The following is a 19029-nucleotide window of genomic DNA, read 5'->3' on the forward strand; positions in this document are numbered from 1 at the left end:
GGATAAATGTGGTGAGCACATATCACAGATTTTCTGGGTAAGTCTCATTTTAAAATATTTTGTCTGTTCCTTAAACTATTGAAATGTTTGGAAAATCTAAACATTTGGATACCCAGTTTTGGAATCTCTGAGCTGATCTCTTGCACCTGAAAATAGCACAAGATATGTCGTCTAATGTTTCTTAATTTTAATTGTAAAATATCCTCTTTCTGGCATGTCATGGAATACTTGACCAGCACAATAAAAACAAAGGTTTTGTAGTGATAGTGCAAACAGATGTTGGATCACTAAAGGCATCTTGAAGGGCTTCTCATGTCTCACGGTCTCTGCCTAGTAGAGTGGTGTAGCAAGAAGATACAGGTTGTTCCTTGCTACCTTCAAGGGCTCTTATTTCTCCATAAGGAACGTCACTTACGGTAGAGGCCGCCTCTGATCCTCTCTTCTCTCCCTGCTGCATTAGTGTGCTTTTGCTGCTGTAACAAATCACCACAAACTTAGTAGGCTAAAACAACACAAGTATGTCCTCTCTCTGTCTCCCAAAGGGTCACGTCAACCTCATATAAAAAATGAATTCATCTCATCTCAAGGTCCCCAATGTGTTGACCATTACAATCTCAAGTCCTAAATCTCATCTAAGTCACCACTCAAAAGCATCAGATCTCATGACCTCAGTAATTTTCAGTAGCTATGGGTGAGGCTCTGGCTATAATGGTTATAATCCATTCTGGAGTAGAGTTGCTTTCTGTCTCTGAACCTGTGAAACTAGAAGTAAGTTATCTGCTCCCAAAATACAATGGTGGGATGGACATAGAATGCCAGTGTTGGACATTCCATTCAAAGTGGGAAAAAGTGAAAGGAAAAGGAGTCCTCTACCAGAACCAAGCAATTTTTAAATCCAGCAGGCAAGCTCCGTTAGGTTTAAGGTCTGAGCATAATGCTATGTAGCTTGAGGATCTGCCCTCTGGGTCTACAGTTCTACCCTCTTGGGCCTGTGGCTTGGCCCTCTGGGTCATTCTTCCTTTTTTTCTTGAAAAGTGGCATGTGTTTACAGCTGAATGGTTTTATCGGCCTGTCTTACCTGACAACATTCTTTCATTTAATCTTTTCTTCCTTGCTTTCAGTCTAAGGTGGCACCATTTATACTGCTATAACAATCACAAACACCTTATGATCTCCCAGATATGTCATGGGATTCACTCCAGACAGGAGTCCTCTGCAGGTCTTTTCTGGATAACCCTATTTCCATTTCTGGCTTCTGCTGAGCTGGCTGAGGGGGTTCATGAGTCATATGCCTAATCTCTTTGAAGAGCTCCCTATATGAATAGATACTTTGATCTTTAGGTACTTCCGAGGCTCTAGTCAAAGTTGGTCTAGTTACACCTTTGGCCTTCTCTCCAGAGCATCCTTCCTGACAGTGTATCTCCTAATTTGAGTATCTTTTGCAGTCTGAATAGGCTTAGAATTGGCCAAATCATCAAGCTTTGGTTCTTTTTGCCATCACAGTTCGTTCTTCAGTCTTCTTGCATTTTACTATAAAATGTTACTTTTTTAATGTTTGTTCATTTTTGAAAGACAGAGACAGAGCACAAGCAGGGGTAGGGCAGAGAGAGTGGGGGACACAGAATCTGAAGCAGGCTCTGAGCTGCCAGCACAAAGCCCGTTGCGGGGCTCGAACCCACCAACCGTGAGATCATTCCCTGAGCCAAAGTCTGACGCTTAACTGACTGACCCACCCAGGTGCCCCTTCTTCCATTTTACTATAAACAGCAAGAGGAAAGCAGGCTGCAGCTCAGTATTTGCTTGGAAATCTTGTCAGCTAAGTGGCCAACTTTCCTTTGCCTACAAGTTATGCTTTCCATGTAACTATAGGACAATTCGGCTCATCTTTCTGCCACTGCATAACAAGGACTGCTTTTCTTTCAATGTCCTGTGATGTGTTCCTCACTTCCTTTGGAGCTCTCAATAGCACCTTTAACATTTATAATTAGCCCAAAGTCTGTTTTTGATGATTTAGGAATTCTCTAAGGAATATTGGTTTTCACTTCCACACTTCTCGCTTCCAAGTCCTTGCTAATAGAATCATTAATGCCAATATTTCTGGTAACAGGCTGTTTAAGGCAGTCTAATTCTTCTATCATGCTCCTCTGCATCATGAGATTGCAAATCCACTTGCATATTTTTAGATATTTGTCACAGCAGCATCCCTCTTTTAGATACCAAAATCTACATCTGCGTCTATTGTCAATGCAATAAATTACTGCAGACTTTAGTGGCTTGAAAACAACAAAAATTAATTATCTTGTAGTTCTGAAGGTCAAAACTTTAAGTATTATAGTTTAAAATTAAGGTGTTGGTGGGACTGTTTCCTTTGGGAGGCTCTGAGCAGGCACTCTGTTTATTTGCCTTTTCCAGCTTTGGTGGCCACCTGTATTCCTTGGCTTACAGCCTGTCTCTCCATCTTCAAAGTGCATCACTGTCTTTGCTTTCATCATCATCATAATCATCCCCTTCTTCTCTGACTGTTCCTGTGTGTCTGTCATAAGGATCACTGTGAAACACTGGGCCCACCTAGAGTAACCCCCTCATGTTGAGATCATTAACCACATCTGCAAAGTCCCTTTTCCCCTGCAAGGTAATATTCACAGGTTCTGGGAATGGTGACATGGGAATATTTGGTGTTACTTAGCTGAGTTTGGTATTTCATATCAGACTGCTGTTCTTTCAGTCCCCCTAGAGTTTAGAAGGTTGATAGACAACATGGGGCAGTGGAACTAATTTTGGAGTCAGGAAAGTTGGGTTTTAGTCTCACTTGGGCTGCTAAAAAGTGGTAGCTTTTAAAGCCAGCCATTTTGCTTCTTCATGCCTCAGTTTCATTTGTAAAATGAGGGGGTTAAACTGAGTGATTGCCAAGGCCCTTTAGGGCTCCACCGTTCCAGCTCTTTGGTTCTGGGCTTTCACTGCAATCAAATGCTTCTTGAGAAAGAGGAGATGATGAGTTACAGTTGTCAAAAGTTGGGAAGGAATTAGCCAATTGACACAGCAGTTTGGTGGTGAGTTTCGGTTGTGGTGACTGATCAGCTTCCTGTTCTTGCCAGATTGTGGACCTGTTATAGTCAGAACCTGTCAACTCAGAGTAAATCAAACACAGTTGTTCTTAGAAGGTACTTAGATGAAATGAGGAAAAAGAATCATCATGGTCTAATGGGCAAGGTGGTCAGGATGACTTAAATCCTGAAATCTGAGGTCTGAGTAATGGGTTTCTTCTCTGGGGCAGAAGTTAAGGCTGAGGAAGGATGGGAAGGTATGATAAAGTTGTGTCTCCAATCGGAGAAGGCAGGACCCTTGGAGCAAATTTGCATTGGTTTGGCTGATTCTAGTAGTTGCAGAGAAGGCTGCTGCAGCCAACACATGTTACAGAGCTCCAGAGGGCTGGAGGTGGTGTCGGATGCTAAGCCCTCCACAAGTAAAACAGGGAACTTAATTCCAGCTGAGGCTTCAAAGAAATCAGGTCACGAAACTTAAGCCCTCAGTCTAGGAGAATTCAGAAGAGGAAATTTATTTTTTTTAGCTTGTCCTCTAGGACTCTGTGCCACTGGGGACTCATATGCAATATTTCTCTTATTTTTAAAGGGCAATAGATAGGATGATGGGAATTTGAAAAGAGGTCACTTTGGTAAGGCTATAGGATTTTCTAAACTGGTCTGCAAGGCTAGTTTAAATCTTTTGTTTTTAGAAAGAGGAGTCTTCTCTGCACTCAGATGAGCACCCAGCCTTTAAGCCTTCATAATTTCATTTGTGTTACTTCCTTTGCTTGGAAATTCTTGCCTGCATATTCATGTACTAACAGACTTCAAGGACTGGTTCTAGTACCATGCTTATAGATGCAGCCTCTTAATTTCTCTACTTCGAAATGATCCTCTCTTTTTCTTAAACTCCTGTTGGATTTGTGGTCTTTAACTTTTTAATGCCATTGGCCATGGTGGTTATTTCAATATATTTTTCTCTCCCAGCCACATTATATTGTCATTGAGGAATTTATTCACCTTTTCATCTGTTATAGCACCTAAAGCAGGAAGAGGGGTTAACTAATATGTGTGGAAAGAGTAAATTACAATCTAACTTCACACTTAAGCATAAACTTATTGGATATATAAGATCTAATGAATGAGTATGTGTGGATATCTGTACTGAAATACTGCTATTGATATCCATATAGGGATGATTTAGTGCCTCAATAGAGACAGTATGAGAGACATAAGGGAAATATAAATGAGATCCCAGGCCTTAGATCATATTCTAATTGTAGAGAGGATATAGCAAAATAGCAGTGAGGAATAGTGCTGGGTGTACCTAAATTGTGTGGCACAGATGACCACCCCTGTGCTTAAAAGAGAATAATCTCTGTTCTGGCATAGTTGGGGAGATCTTTATGGAGGAGCTGGATTTTGAGTGGATTCTTGTTGGATATTTTCATCAAACACTTCCAGGTTTGAAGGTTTTTTTTTTTAAATGTGAAGCATTTTCATGTTTGCCTGCATGACAATAGTTGTATCTTTAGTGTTGGCTGTTAATAAAATAGAATGGATAGAGAGTGTAAAAGTTTAAGATGAATTTACAGATATGTGTAATATATGTTTTTAATTCTGTCTTCAACCAAGCTTGTGGCAAGTATGGATTTGAGAGCTCAAGAGTTCTGAGGCTCCTTGGTAGACTGGGGTCCTCAGGAAACCTGTGAAGTAGAACCTTAATACATACTTGTATAATATTGATGGATTTCTGGTTAAGATTTCTTGATTTTTATGCTTTTTTCTTAACTGTGTCTACTAAGGTTTAGCTTCTTTGTTGTTGAGTAGATATGTCCTAAAAGCTTTTTGTACCTGATTCCAGGAACTTTTATTTATTTATTTATTTTCCAACTATATTGAGATATATTAACAATTTAGTTAATAAAGTATACTAAAAAAACCACAGTCACTAATGGAGGCATTTAACAAAGGTTAGTGGTGGGAGATACAACGCAATTTGATTAGCGGATGAATGAAAACTTTTCCTTTCCAAATGTTCATAATGTTATCAGGAAGGGGAAAAACCAGAAACCACAATGATTAAAACTGGTGATATGACAATGTGGCTTTATTGAATATATAACATGATCATTTTATTTGTAAAGTGTCTTGCCATGCATGCTGAGTCAAATGTAATACAAATACTGATACAATATTCAGCATTGTAAATACAGACAAAAATGGCTTGTCTTATGAAATAGAATTTAAACTGATTTCCAATGACTGAATATTTAATATAAAGGAAATAACTTATTGCTTTTTTTTTTGCTTTTCATGTTCCTGTTGAAATGATAAAAATAAAAACAATCACTTGAAAATAAATTCTGAAAGATTATTTCTTAACATATTATAATTTTGCTATTTTGAACTCTTGGATTCTAGCCAGCTTGACCTGATTTATGTAGGTCATTCAAATGGTGAGTTCAGGTGTTTCTGGGATGAAAAAGTTGAGACTTTTGGTTTAGCTGAAGTATCTGAGTTTGTGATAATCTAAATATTACCTTTTTTGTCAAAACTGGTGAGCACCTTAACTTTCTTCTGGAAAACTGTAGAGAAATACTACTCAGCTTAACACATATTTATTTCCTTTTCTCTGATCTAATATGTTTTAAACATTCTTGGTAATACAAAGAGCAGTTGCTGATTTCATGCCAGCTTGTTGGTTGAAAGTCCTACCCCGTGAAGAGTAAAGGCATATATTTAAATACCATGCTGTGTGATAGAGATTCTAAGAGTGGTAGCTAATTAGAGATGAGAGAAGATCCGTTGGCTGAGACAGGATTCTCTAGGTGGGGTACAGCCAGTGGCACTCTGACACCAAAGATTGTGGGCAGGCTCTCCCAGCATGCCCTCTTTAGTGCCATGGCAGGTGGGCGTGGAAATACAGTGGATGGCATGCTGAGGTTTCTGGGGGAGGCAAAGGGAAGGGGAAAAAATCCTCTAGGCCTATCCTTCACTTAGCTTTTTATTTTTAACAAATGAAAAATACGTAGAGCAGTTGTCATTTGTTAAAGTGTAGCAGAAAGAGCGAAACAGGCCAGTGGAGGCTTCATCAAGAACGCTCATTCAGAATGATGAATGTGGCTAAACACACATTTGTTCGTAAAACTTGCAGAGTGGCTGAGCATCATTAAGCATGAGAAATAGGTGCAGCATGCTGAGAAGAGAGTGGAGCAAACAGATGTTGTGAATTTTCACAGGCATCCTTCATCCACCAGTCCATCATTAATATAGTTGAAGGTGATCCTTTCTTTTTATTTAATAAGCACAAACAAAGTGCATGTGCTATGATTCTGCTGAACACACTTCTTTTTTTCCATAGAAGTAAGGGCATGCAAAGATGGGGAGGGTGTGGAGACAAATCAACTCTCTGGGCACCCTTAGCGTGCTATCAGCCTTGGGGCTACAGCTAGAGTAGGGTACCTTTATTTTTCTTTCATTTGTTCTGAGGTAACTCTAATGGCTCACTCACCCTGCCTGCGATCTAGCAGACTGTCTCAATCTGCTGGAGAGAGAAAAGATTTATGGCTTTTGACCTTGATCCTTTCTAATTCTCCTTTCTTCTGATGTGTCCAGCTTTTGTAGTGATACATTACAATTTGTTTTCTGAAATCAGTTGGCCAGAAACTTTTTATCCCTTATTGGCAAAACTTCATCAACTCTACCTGTTTTGTCCACTTCTACTTCTTTCCCTTCCTTCTCTTCCCTTTCTCTTTTTGGGCTTTTGAGAGCATAGGTCTTGGCCTTCACATACTTAAAGGCTGTTCCTCTGCCTCTGTGAATAGTCCAGGTTGCTGATCTCAATCCCTCAGCCCCTTGTCTCCCACCAGAAAACGGAGAGCTTGCTTTTAGGGTCTGTTAAATGAAAATAGTAATGCCTTCTTCCCAAGGAAAAGTATTTTGGGAACTCTGAAAAGCATTCTACAGTTATTTCAAATGTTGATTTATGATTAATTGACAGTGAGTTCTCTTTATGGAGTTTTCCCTTAGGAGTTATCATATACTGTAATTAAATCCCTGAGGTTTACTTGTCTTGAGCTTTACATTTAGTGCCAGAGATACTGGGTCTGTGAATTACTGTCTGTTTCATTGCTTGTGTTGTGTGTGCATGCTCACATATGTATGTATCTATTCATATTTAGATCATACTAGATGGGGAAAAAATAGTACAAGGCACTGACACTCGAATACAGACCTAGGGACAGGATACTGCTTTATCTTACTAGTAATGAACTATGAAAAATAACATACAGTTTTACAGTTGTCCCTTCTTTATAGAAACTATGTATTACTAAAACCTACAATACCTTGAAGCAAAAGTAAGGAACTCTGTAGTAAGTCATTTTAGAAGATATCTACTGGTAACCTCCTAAGTGTTTTACTTGTTAAATGCATGTTTCAACCACTGTTGGCTGTCTACATTTGTTAAGTTTAAGTGTTAATTTGTGTGGTAAAGATCTACTTCTCTATCAGAGGATGTATTTTGTATTGTAAATACTCACATTGCCAAGGCTTTATGACAACCCTCATATAATCCCTAGTTCTGGGGGTCATGTTCAGCATAGTTCGTAGACCACGATGCTGGAGATTCAGTTCCAAGTAATGAGAAGCATTATTTTAGCTAACACTGAGTCCATGTTCTTTTTAAAAGTAACACACTTAGTTCCTGAAGCCTTACCAATGTGACAAAATAATGCGTGGTGACTGTTCTAATCCTCTCCTTCTGTGGGGCCCCCTAACTCCCCAGTGCAGCATATGCATCCTTGGAAACTTTGAGTAACCCTGGATTTCCTACAGTTTATTATTGCACATAAATGTAACCTGAGATTTGGAATGCTGTGTTCTGTCTGTGTGAATGATTGGCTTCCAGAAGAACATACCCACAACATAGACTTGAACCAATCCTGGGAACTCAGGTCATGGGTTGTGGTTGCCACATGCTGCTGCCCAAACTTTGAGAACCCTGCTGTTCCCTCTGGCTTTGTGGGCACTAGGCCAAATGCACAGGGAGGTGGGAGCATATGTAGAGACTTTGGGTACCTATGCTTTGACTTCTTGCTTCATACCCTTTAAAACCCAAAGACTTGCCTGTCAGTGAGGTTCAGTGGTAACTTAGTTCCATCCCAAGTGATTATCATTCAGGGACTTTGAGATCCAAGGCCCCTGCAGGTTATCAGTGTACAGACAAGAGACAGGTAAAGTTGGCCTTGGCCCTTTTTGGTAACCTGCATGGTATAAGAGAAAATGTGTTTATTGGAATGCATGGTAATTTCTCCTAGTGCCTCTAGAGGAGTGAGGGCTTGCTGTTCCAGAATTGATCTTGTCTCCCCTCCTTGGTCATGGAGGTACATGGAGGTACATGGAGGTACACTAGGTGTAGTGTACCTAGTCCTGGGCTTGGAAGCTGTTAGGTAAGTCCTGTTATGCCTCTGCCTTGGTTTCTTCATTGGTAACATGGGAATAATGGGACCAAACTCATAGTGTGTTGAGAGGGTTAAATTTAAAATTCCTCAGTTATTTAGATACTCACATTTTTTCTGAATCTTTCTCAAGCATGAGTTGAAGATATTCTCTATGCCCAGCATTGTAAAGAAAACAATTGAAATTCTAGGGATGTTAATAAAGAGTGGTTTTGCTATAAGTCAGGAGCTGGCAAACTGTGGCCTGCTGCCTCTTGTCATATGCCTGTGAGCTAAAAATAGTTTTTAAATTTGTAAGTAGCGTGAAAAATCAAAAGAAGAATAATACTTTGTGATACATGAAAATTACATGAAATTCAGGTCTCCGTGTCCAGAATAAATTCTACTCTTGTCATTATTAGATGTGTGTTACAAAAATTTATACTCGATTATTACACTATTTTGAATTTCATCAGAAAAAATTAAGGGGAAAACATTTTTTCTGTTATTAATGCCTTCATAATATCCTTGACTTTATTGTTTGTCCCGCAAAACCTAAAATATTTACTATCTGGCCCTTTACAGGAAATGTTTGCTAACGCCTGATGTAGGTCATTCCACATTTTTGCTAGATGAGTGGTTTTCAAACTGTGGCTATTGATTCATTATTTGCCTTGAAATTAGTTTAGAGGGTTGCAAATGTCATTTTTAAATAGATGAAATCAACCAGAATAAAATAAGAGAAACTCTCAGAGTACATTACATGTGGTAGGGTTAATTATTGCCTTATGAAATGTTTTTTTTCCAGAGGGATGTGTTGAGTGTGTGTGTGTGTGTGTGTGTGTGTGTGTGTGTGTGTGTGTGTACACACATACGGTGAGTCATCATGTTAAATAAAAAGTGAATCATGGTCACATAGTTGGAAAGCCACAAGGCTAGACTGTAAACTCCACGAAGGCAGAGAGCCTCTCTTTGTTTCCTTGGGCCTGACATAATGCCTGGAAAAAACAGGCTTTTGTAAGTGTGTGGAGGTTATGAATGAATGAGTTCAGGGGAGAAATAAAGGCAAGATGACTGACCATTTTGCACCCAGCTACTAGATAAGTTCGGGAGATCTGTTCCTGCTAAGTGGAGCAAGCAGCAACTCTGTGCAGGCTGTGTCCTGGAGTAAGGATATACTGGATCCTTGGGTGGACAAATAGTGTTTTCTTTATAATAAAGAAAGCAGGATTCATATAGGAAGCGGGGTTTGAGCATCATACCAAAGGATAGACATACCATGTGATGAGCGTGCTGTATAAAAGGGGAACGAACAGTCACTGGACCAGGAATCCTGATTTCAGGTGTCTGTTCTGTCCTGAACGCTGTGAAACTTGGACTTAGTTTCCCATGCATCTCTGTCACTTCCTCCAACCCAGCGGAAGTGAGGATGGTGGTCATGGCCATTGTACACCTCAGCTGTGAGGATCAGATAGGGGAATGTGTGGGAGAGGGCCCTGAGAGTATAGATTCTCATTCAGAGGCAGTACTCATTATTCTACCCCCTTAAAATCTATCAGTCCTCTGCTTTGGGCGGGGCGTGCGCTAGGAACAATGGGAAGTAGAAGCTCCAGGAGAAGTTCAAAAGTTGCTATTAATCTTTTCACTAGTTTAACAGCAAGGACTGTAAGGTTCTTATAAGGTCCTTGCGGTAAGAACACTATCGTCCTCATAGTTAAATTGGTAAAAAGACCGGTAACAATGAAAGTTGTAAAATACCACAGCAGAGGAGATATCACAGGCCATGAATACCTGGGGAAATGTTCCGACTCTGAAAGAGGAGGTGAGTGTTCCGGGTGCAGGTGGGGAGTGGAGGTGGAGGAGAGGTGTGTGATTCTCAGGTAAAAGGGAAGGCCCGGCCGGGTGGTGGTAGTGGCAGCAAGAAGGGGAAGCCCCTGTCGATGAAAAAGTCCCTTCTGAGTAAGTGGCTCCCTGGGCTAATTGGTACATTACTCTCTGTGATGGGCCTGATGGTGCTGAGGTAACAAAATGAAAAATCAAATGAGAAATGGAACCCGGGAGTCTAAAAAGTTAGTAAATTTTGACATTAGAAATATAATCAAATTTCACCAATGCTTTTCTGTAGTGACAGCCAAATCCATCCGTGTCAGAGCAACAGCCTATGGTATGTGGTTTCATGTGGCTTTTCTTCCCCTTTTCTCTTTTCCTTTTGCAAAATCAGCATTAGGCTATTTGGAGGACAGGCAAGAACTATTATGTTAAATTGTGCTACCTACAACTTAAGCTTCTGTCTTTGCTAAAGCTGCCAGTTTTTATAAACAACAGAAGACAGAAAGGGTTTACTAAGAATAATGTTGAAGCCCAAAAGAATCCTACAGCCTATAAATCTTAATAGAGGTTCTGAGATTCCAGCAGGCTGGATGTGTCTCTTTTACCCAGGCTCACTCCATCTTGGCTCCCCTGTGATGACTCCAATTTTCTCGAAACACAGGCACGGTGCCTTGAATTTACTTGTGGCACTATTTGCCTACAAACAGGAATACATGCATATAACCTATGCAAATCAATAAAAACATGTCAAGACCCCTTAGATCGCACTACTCTTCTAAAATGCAATTTATCTTGCTGCAAATGAGAGTAAGGGGCTAGGTAACAAATAGCGTCTGATCATTTAACTAGCACCTGTTGTCAATGCATTTGAAAACCACATTTTTCATTTGACATACAGTAAATTGCATTTTCATATATATCGAATGGAAAAGGGAGTTGGGATGTACATATGCAGCCCTTTATGAATTTTATGAACAATGGATATTTCACAGCTGTATGTTTAAAAGGGTCACGTCACATGCTGCAAATCTATTTGTTCTTTCCTGTGTTGGTTGTGAACACACCATACTTTTCTTATGGCTGGGTGTTGAAGCGCACCACCGCTGAAAGTATAATTATAACATTCATGTTAGGTGAAGGACAATGACTATAATTTTTGTATAAAATTGAATATAACTTAAGTGTGTAAATGTGAAATATTTTTTAAAAAGTTTCTCAGAGGAAAACTGCTTTTTATAAATTACATTTTTCAGTCAATCCCTTTATTGGCTTAATTTATGAGGGTTTTTTTGTTTGTTTTGTTTTTGTTTTAAATGCCATATTTTGTTTGCAGATGGGTGGCTGTTGTACAAATCCAACAACACTTAGGCTTATCAGCAACAATGGTTTTCACATTAGTGAGCATGGTTTGGCAATATTACTTGACATCTGGAACAAGCTATATTATACCAGACATATCAAGTATAACTGAATGGATCATTTCACTGGCATTTGTTTCAAAAACTCCCACTCTTCAGCTTTTGCCTGGCTGTCATGATACGACGGCAGTGAGTCCTGTGTTCCCCCAGCTTCTGTGCCTCTCATTTGCCTTTGACAGTCCCATGTGTACTTCCTATCTTGAGTTGAGCATTTTGTAATAGTGGCTGTGAGGCTGTGTTGTTGCATTTGTCTGCCTCCCTGCCCCCCCCCCCCCAACCTCTCTCTCTCTCTCTCTCTCTTTTTTTTTTTTTTTGCCATGATACTAGGCAGCTGCGAAGGTCAGGGGCATTGTGACCACTTTAGCCAAGAATCAGGCTGTCATGTATGCTTTGCTCTTGTTTTGAGTTCTTGATTGTGTGCCCCCCCTGGCATGTCTACATTTTTGGGTAACCGAGTCACAGGGAGACTTGCTTTGTTGAATTTCGTGTAACTTGGATAGAGAGAAGAAAAACCGGGAAAGGGCCCTCTGCGTTACATCCATAAGTAAAAGAACCACATGGGGGCAGAGAGGGAAGAAGTTGGAAATATAAGGAAATGGTAATAGAAGGTTAACACTTAAAAATCTCTATCTGTGTAGTTGGGGTACATTTTGGGGTGGACAGTCACAACTTGCAGGGTGAGACTACCCCCAAAATTTCATATCATCACCGCTACTGATTTACCTTATGGCTCATGGGAAGGAATTCACCTCCTGGGATGTCAAATGCCAAGGGTAATTTCTAAATAAGAATGCATTTCCTTCATGTAGTAATGCTGTTGCAGCTGCTATTCGTGTCATGTTTTTATTTATTTGTCTTGGGTGAGAGCTTCTTTTTTCAAACTCAGCAAGGTACAAACAGGCCCACCTAGCTTACTGAGTAGATTCACACTAACTATTCAAATTAATTAAAGGGAAAGAGAGACTTATTAAGTCAAGTGAATAAAGAGCAAATCTAAAATAAAAGGCAAAAATCAAATAATAAGAAAAGTAATGTTTTAGTCCTGTTTGCATGGAATTTGGTAAAACTTTTTTTTTATCAACACAGGCCTGAAAGTTGAGGATTGAGGCTGACAAGGTGTTTATTATCTGCACCAATGTCACTGGAAGGAACTGCCCATGGTGGTCTCATTCTTGGAAACAGAGAAGCAGCTTCAGCCCTTTTAACATTGCCTTTTAGGTTAGTTGGGGAGAGATACATTCATTCATTCAGTCTTCCCTTCAACAAATATTTCTTGGTCATCGAATGTTATTGAAAGCACTATATTAAGTGTGGAATAGAGGCAGAGCCAACAATAAATGATAACAGCAATGGAAACCAAAGGATTTAAAAATCCCACTTAAAGCTGCATCAAGAAGAATAAAGTACTGGGGTGCATGGGTGGCTCAGTCAGTTGAGCCTCTGACTTCAGCTCAGGTCATGATCTCATGGTCCGTGAGTTCGAACCCCGCGTTGGGCTTTGTGCTGACAGCTCAGAGCCTGGAACCCACTTTGGATTCTGTGTCTCCCTCTCTCTCTGCCCCTCTCCCACTCATGCTCTGTCTCTCTCTCTCTCTCTCTTTCTCAAAAGTAAATAAACATTAAAAAAATGAAAAGAAGAATAAAGTACTTAGGAATAAACTTAACCAAGAAGGTGAAAGACCTGTACCCTGAAAATTACACAAATGTCCTAAAAGAAATGAGAGAAGATAAAATAAATGGAGAGACCTCCTGTGTTGGTAGACTGGAAGACTTAAAATTATTAAAATGTTCATGTTATTCAAAGCAATCTGTAGATTCAGTATAATTTCTATCAAAACCCCAATGACATTTTTTTTGCAGAAATACAAAGAACCATCTTAAATTCATCTGGAATCTCAAGGGACCCTGAATAGCCAAACCAATTTTGAGAAAGAACTAAGTTGGAGACCTCACTGCTTGGTTTCAAAACATACTGCAGAGCAAAGGTAATGAGGGTAGTGTGGTGCTGGCTCAAAGACAGGTGTATACACCATTGGAATAGAATAGAGAGCACGACCCTTGTGTATATGGTCAAGTTATTTTTCACAAGGGTGTCAGATTACACAATGGGGAAAAGACAGTCTCTTCGACAAGTGGTGTTGGCAAAACTGGACATGCACATGCAAAAGAACAAAGTTGCGCTTTTATGTTGGATTAAAGACCTAAAAGTAAATTCCTAGCAAAATTAGAAATGGAATTACTTTATCATTCAACCATCTCACTTTTGGCTTTATACCCAAAAGAATTCAAAGCAGGATCCCAAAGGGAGATATTTGCACCTACATGTACATTGTAGCATTATTCAAAACAGCCGAGAGGTAAAAGCAACCCAAGTCTCCACTGACAGATGAATGGTGTATGCAAAGAATTCTATGCATAGCATTGGATATCATGCAGCACTGACCAAAGAGGAAATTCTGTTACATGCTACATGAATGAGCCTTGCGGATATTATGATAAGCCAAATAAGCTGGTCACAGAAGGACATGTACTGTATGATTCTACTCATATGAAGTATCTAAAGAAGTCAAAATCATAGAAACAAAAGAGCAAGGTGGTTGCTAAGGACTGGGGAGAGAGGAAAACGAAGGAGATTTTGTGCTTAGTGGGTACAGAGATTGAGTTTGGCAAGATAAAAAAGTTCTAGACATCTATGTGACTATCCTTAGCACTACTGAATTGTACAATTAAATGTTTGCAATGGTAAATTTAATGTTACGTGTTGTTGCCACAATAAAAATCAACACCACCAAAGTAAATATTGGTCCCTACCCTCAAGGGATCTTGGAATCCAGTCAAAATGTCATTTTAGCTTATTTGTAGTTGAAATTACTATAGGCAGAGAATGGCCGGGGAAGGCTTCCTGGAGGAAGTAGGTCTTGAGTTTTGGTAGTTGAAGCCCCTACTCTACTTGGTAGGTCTTTTTCACCTTGTGGCTGTTAGTAAAGTGATTTATGTTTCATAATATGTCACTGAAGTAGAGTGTGAATTTTCTTTGGGAGTAATGCTTTACTGGCTAAATTAGCTGCTTTCTGCTCAACATCCCTATTTATTCAGCAGGCCTACAAATTTGCCTTTGTCATTCTGAGACCCACTGATGGGATCCAATGCTAGGTATCCAGGCCGAGCCACCTCATATCCTGCCTGCTTCTTTACATGTTTTCATATACATCTACCTATTTACTTTACAATTCCAAAGGAGAACTAGGCTCATAAATCTTCCGGATACCCCCAAATGAATTATAATTTTACTCACTAGAGTTGTTACCTTAATGCCTCTCTAATTATCTTGTGTACTTAGACTTTAGATACTGGGTAGGAAAAGTGAATGCGGTATTGACAACAAGCTGCATTTCTCTTCTGTTTAAGTTCATCTGCCTCAGATACCTTCATAGATCCATTCTTGCTCTTGACCTGCTTTTCTGTCTATCACAGGAGGCTGTCACCTGCAGGAGCATTTCCCAAGTTCTCATTGGGTGGCTTCCTTTTTGGTTTCACTAATGGGAGACCCTGGAAGGAGACTGGATGGTGGGAGGAAGGGACAAGCCAGGGTACTTCTCCCCACTCTGCCTCTGCTGGCTACTCTGTCAGGGGCTGAATCTCTGCTGTGGCTCCACTTCCTATGGGATGTGGCCCACCAGGGTTCTCCCTTTAATGGGAGACCTTGTCCCAGCCCTCCGCTGTCTCTTCAGCCCGAGGGTGGTTGTGGTTTCTTGCAGTTGCTTCTCCATCATTTGTATATCCAATTCCCTGCATTAAATTCCTTCTGTTGTAAATATTTAGAAACAGCTGGCTCCTTTTTTTCTAGGTTTGACCCGGAGGGATAATGGTTCTTTTGTGTCTGAGGACTTCTTGGCAGTCCATGGGCCTTCCAGGAGCTCTACACAGTTTGGTCATGTAAAAACCCATACATACACTGAAGGAAAGCAATGTTGGAAACTAACAGCATCAGATTTGATGTGGCCACACATTTCAGTATCATTTACAGGAAGACGGTATTTGCTGTGTCTGTAGCCAGAAGCAAAAGCAATTGATGAGAGTGTGAAGGTGAACTGGATTGTGTTTCATGAGTCTTATTTTACTTGTGGTGGCATATAAATTGTGAAACTGGGTGAAAATAAGTGCTGGAGTCCCAGAATTTATTTTAGATCATCAATATGATAAACATGGTGTCTTCCCGTTAAAGAAACCCCCATAGACGTAATTCCGCATGGTTACTCCATCCAGTTTAATAAGGCCATTTTTATTATATGAGCACCTTGATAGTCTGGCGTCATGCTAGAAACAAACTACAAGGAGAGCCTGGTCAAAGCTAAAAAGTGGTGTTTGGGTTGGGAATAGGAAGATTAAAAACTCATCTATAGATTACATTGATATTATTGATATTAGTCTGTAGCCATTTTTGCATCTTACTTGAGATTAAAAAAAAGTATAGAAGGATTGTTATGAAAATTCCAAATGGCAGAGCCTTTTATTTTAGGAGCCTTATATTCCCTTTGGGTTATATTGGAACTGCCCCAACAAGCTGGCAAGTCCTTAATAGCATCAGGAGTTGGGCATTCCCATTCAAACTTAAAAGTGTTGAAAAATTGATATTATTTTCTACTTTCTTTATTTCCCTCCTTGGTTTTTAAGTTGCCAAAAAATACTGTATGGGTAAGAAACTAGTGTTTTCCAATTGCTCATGTACTACCATCTAGTTTTCTTAAGGGGTAAACTTTGGATGGAGAGAATAACTGTTGAACGGTATAGAAAACATTAAAGTCAAAGCAACAACATAATGAACAATATTGACTCAGCAGATACATGGAGTCCTGGTGTTTAGCAGCTAAGAAATCACTCTGTTCCTACTCTCATGGGGCTTATAATCCCCTGAAGAGTACAATTAGGATGATAACCATGCAAAGTTCCAGAGGCTTTGAGAGAAGGGAAAGGTATCTAGTTAGATCTGGTGAGCTGATATTTGAAAGACAAGAGTTTACTTGGTGGATATCAAGACAAAGGAATATCTTGGTAAGAGGGACCAGAGTGTCAGGGGCTCCTGGGTGGCTCACTCGGTTAAGCCTCTGACTTCAGCTCAGGTCATGATCTCACAGTTTGTGGGTTTGAGCCCCGTGTCGGGCTCTGTGCTAGCAGCTCAGAGCCTGGAGCCTGCTTCAGATTCTGTGTCTCCCTCTCTCTCTGCCACTCCCCCACTCATGCTGTGTTTCTGTCTGTCTCAAAAATAAATAAACATAAAAAAAATAAAAAAGAGGGACCAGAGCCAAAGTCCAGAAGCATGAACACCAGATAATATATTGCCTTATGGGAAGTGACATAGAGCTATTTTAAAGTTGGATCTTTATAAAAGTAAGATAACAACCTCTTTTTTTTTAATTGCTGTTTTCTTAACCTCACCTAGAAGAGGATAATTTTGGAAGAGGTGGTTGTTCAACATGATTGAATATGATTGGGTGTTATTACTTGCTGATGGGACTTAATTTTCTTGTGTTTAAATGTGATCCATTATCTTGTGTCTAGAACATATTAAAATGACTCTAAAATGAGAAACAAGGCAACTCTGCTTATTTCAGTGCAAACATACTTGCTTATTGAACTTCACTGAAGGATGCTGGGATATTTGAATACTAAGATTATACAGATGCCCAAATCCCAGGATTATAGGACGAGGGCAGCCCTTTGTGATTGTGTGGCCGGTCAGATCACAGTGGTAACTCAGAGTGTATTTTCACTTTTTCTAAGCATTATTCTGTTTTGGTCTTTCTTCCTGGCTTTTTTTTTCTTTCTTCTTTCTCTGCTTCTGACTCGAAACTCATCAACTTGCAATACCCCTGATAAAACTCATTTATAATGCTGACCAAATTTTCTGGCTTCAGCCAGCTGTTCAGTTTTTTCTTGTGGAAGGCCCCAAACTTCTCACTACTTGTTCTGAAGATAAATTAGCGACTTCTAAATAATGCAGTGAACCCTAATTCTCTTTGATTAGTAGCGAGTTAGATGATAGCGACCCATTGAAATTGGCCATCAGCATAAATAATGAGTGAATGAACTGATAAAATGCAAAGTCACCGGCCGTCATAAATCAAATGAAATCCACTTTCTCTGGAAGTCACTGAAATTAGAAGTCCATGCTCCTATTAATTATTTTGCCTTCTGAAGACGACAGTGTTATAAATCAGCCTTGAAAGGCCCTTCACTTAGAAAGCTGAAGGAGTGCGGCTGCCTGCAAATTGCTTTGTGTACGCACCTAATTGTTTCTTAAGTAATCCACCTTTGTAGCATGGCTTTGGGAAGCAAAGAAGGTCCCCTTCCATTGAGATCCATGAATGTGGCCTTAGGAAGGGCCAAAATGGAGAGGGCAAGGATCCACCCCTTTCCTTAGAAAAGATATCCCCAAGGTCCTTATTTTATGGCTCAGACACCCATCAGGACCAGACATTGTTGGAGTGGTTTTCTTTCGTGGGATCCAGAAAGCTGGTTGTAGGCCCCAGGCCATTTCATCCTCTGGTCTCAACTCCACTTCCATCCAGGCCTGAGAAGCCAAACTTCACTTGATTTCACTGAAAACCAAGATTTTAAAAACTGGGGAGAAAACAGAGATGGAAAACTTCTTCTCAAGCTCATTTTCAAGAGTTGTTGTAATCTGCATATATTAGTTGCGAAATGACACATAATTTTTGCTAAAAGGTGGGTGGGAAATTACATTCATTTAGGAGCGTGTTTTGCAACAGACATTTAAAAAAGCAACATTCTGTGGAAAAGAGGTTAATTGCATGGTAGGAAATGTTGTAAATTAGTTTTATTTTGGACTGCTCCCTGTCATATCTGAGGTTCTGAAGTTGAGACTACTGATTTTAAAAAAATAAAAATACTCTCCTGGAGGTAGTTGCAGAAATTTGGTCCAGCTTTGACATGTGACCCTGAGTCGTTAGCAAATCTGGACAGAGCTCACAAGGAAATTCTCTGCTTTCCATTGAGTGTGTATGATTTTTGTTGGCCTCTGTGGAGAGACAGATGGCAATTTTATGGGAGTGAGGACAGACAGCAGTGGGGGGTAGTTCTTGGGACCTCTGGGTACTAGTCAGGTATACAGGGACTGGAAGTTTAGTATGGACTCCACAGATGGGGACAGAGTGGGGAAAAGTTTTAAAAGGACTCTTTTTTCCTTTTTAAAAATTTCGTAACATTTGCTGCAGCCCAGCCAGATTCCCCTGGTAGCCTGTATAATAAATGTAAAGACTAGCCTAGGAAGATGAAAATTATCTCCTGGATTGTAGG

The 19029-nt window shown here is 39.9% G+C and overlaps 1 protein-coding gene across 8 annotated transcripts in view; it reads left to right on the plus strand.

Annotated features, from left to right (window-relative positions):
- Positions 1–19029, plus strand: part of LRMDA (leucine rich melanocyte differentiation associated) — a 1048113-nt gene that overhangs the window by 394008 nt on the left and 635076 nt on the right. For 3 of the 8 annotated variants that reach the window (XM_086680072.1, XM_086680071.1, XM_086680074.1), the window contains one exon: positions 13573–13697. The exons of the other annotated variants lie outside the window; for them this stretch is intronic. The gene's annotated coding sequence lies outside the window, so the exon portion shown is untranslated. The remainder of the gene's footprint in view (positions 1–13572; positions 13698–19029) is intronic. 8 annotated transcript variants of the gene reach the window in all.

Source organism: Puma concolor, chromosome D2 (genome assembly GCF_028749965.1).
Source record: "Puma concolor isolate L17-30 chromosome D2, mPumCon1.1.hap2, whole genome shotgun sequence".
NCBI classification, from domain to species: Eukaryota; Metazoa; Chordata; class Mammalia; order Carnivora; family Felidae; genus Puma; species Puma concolor.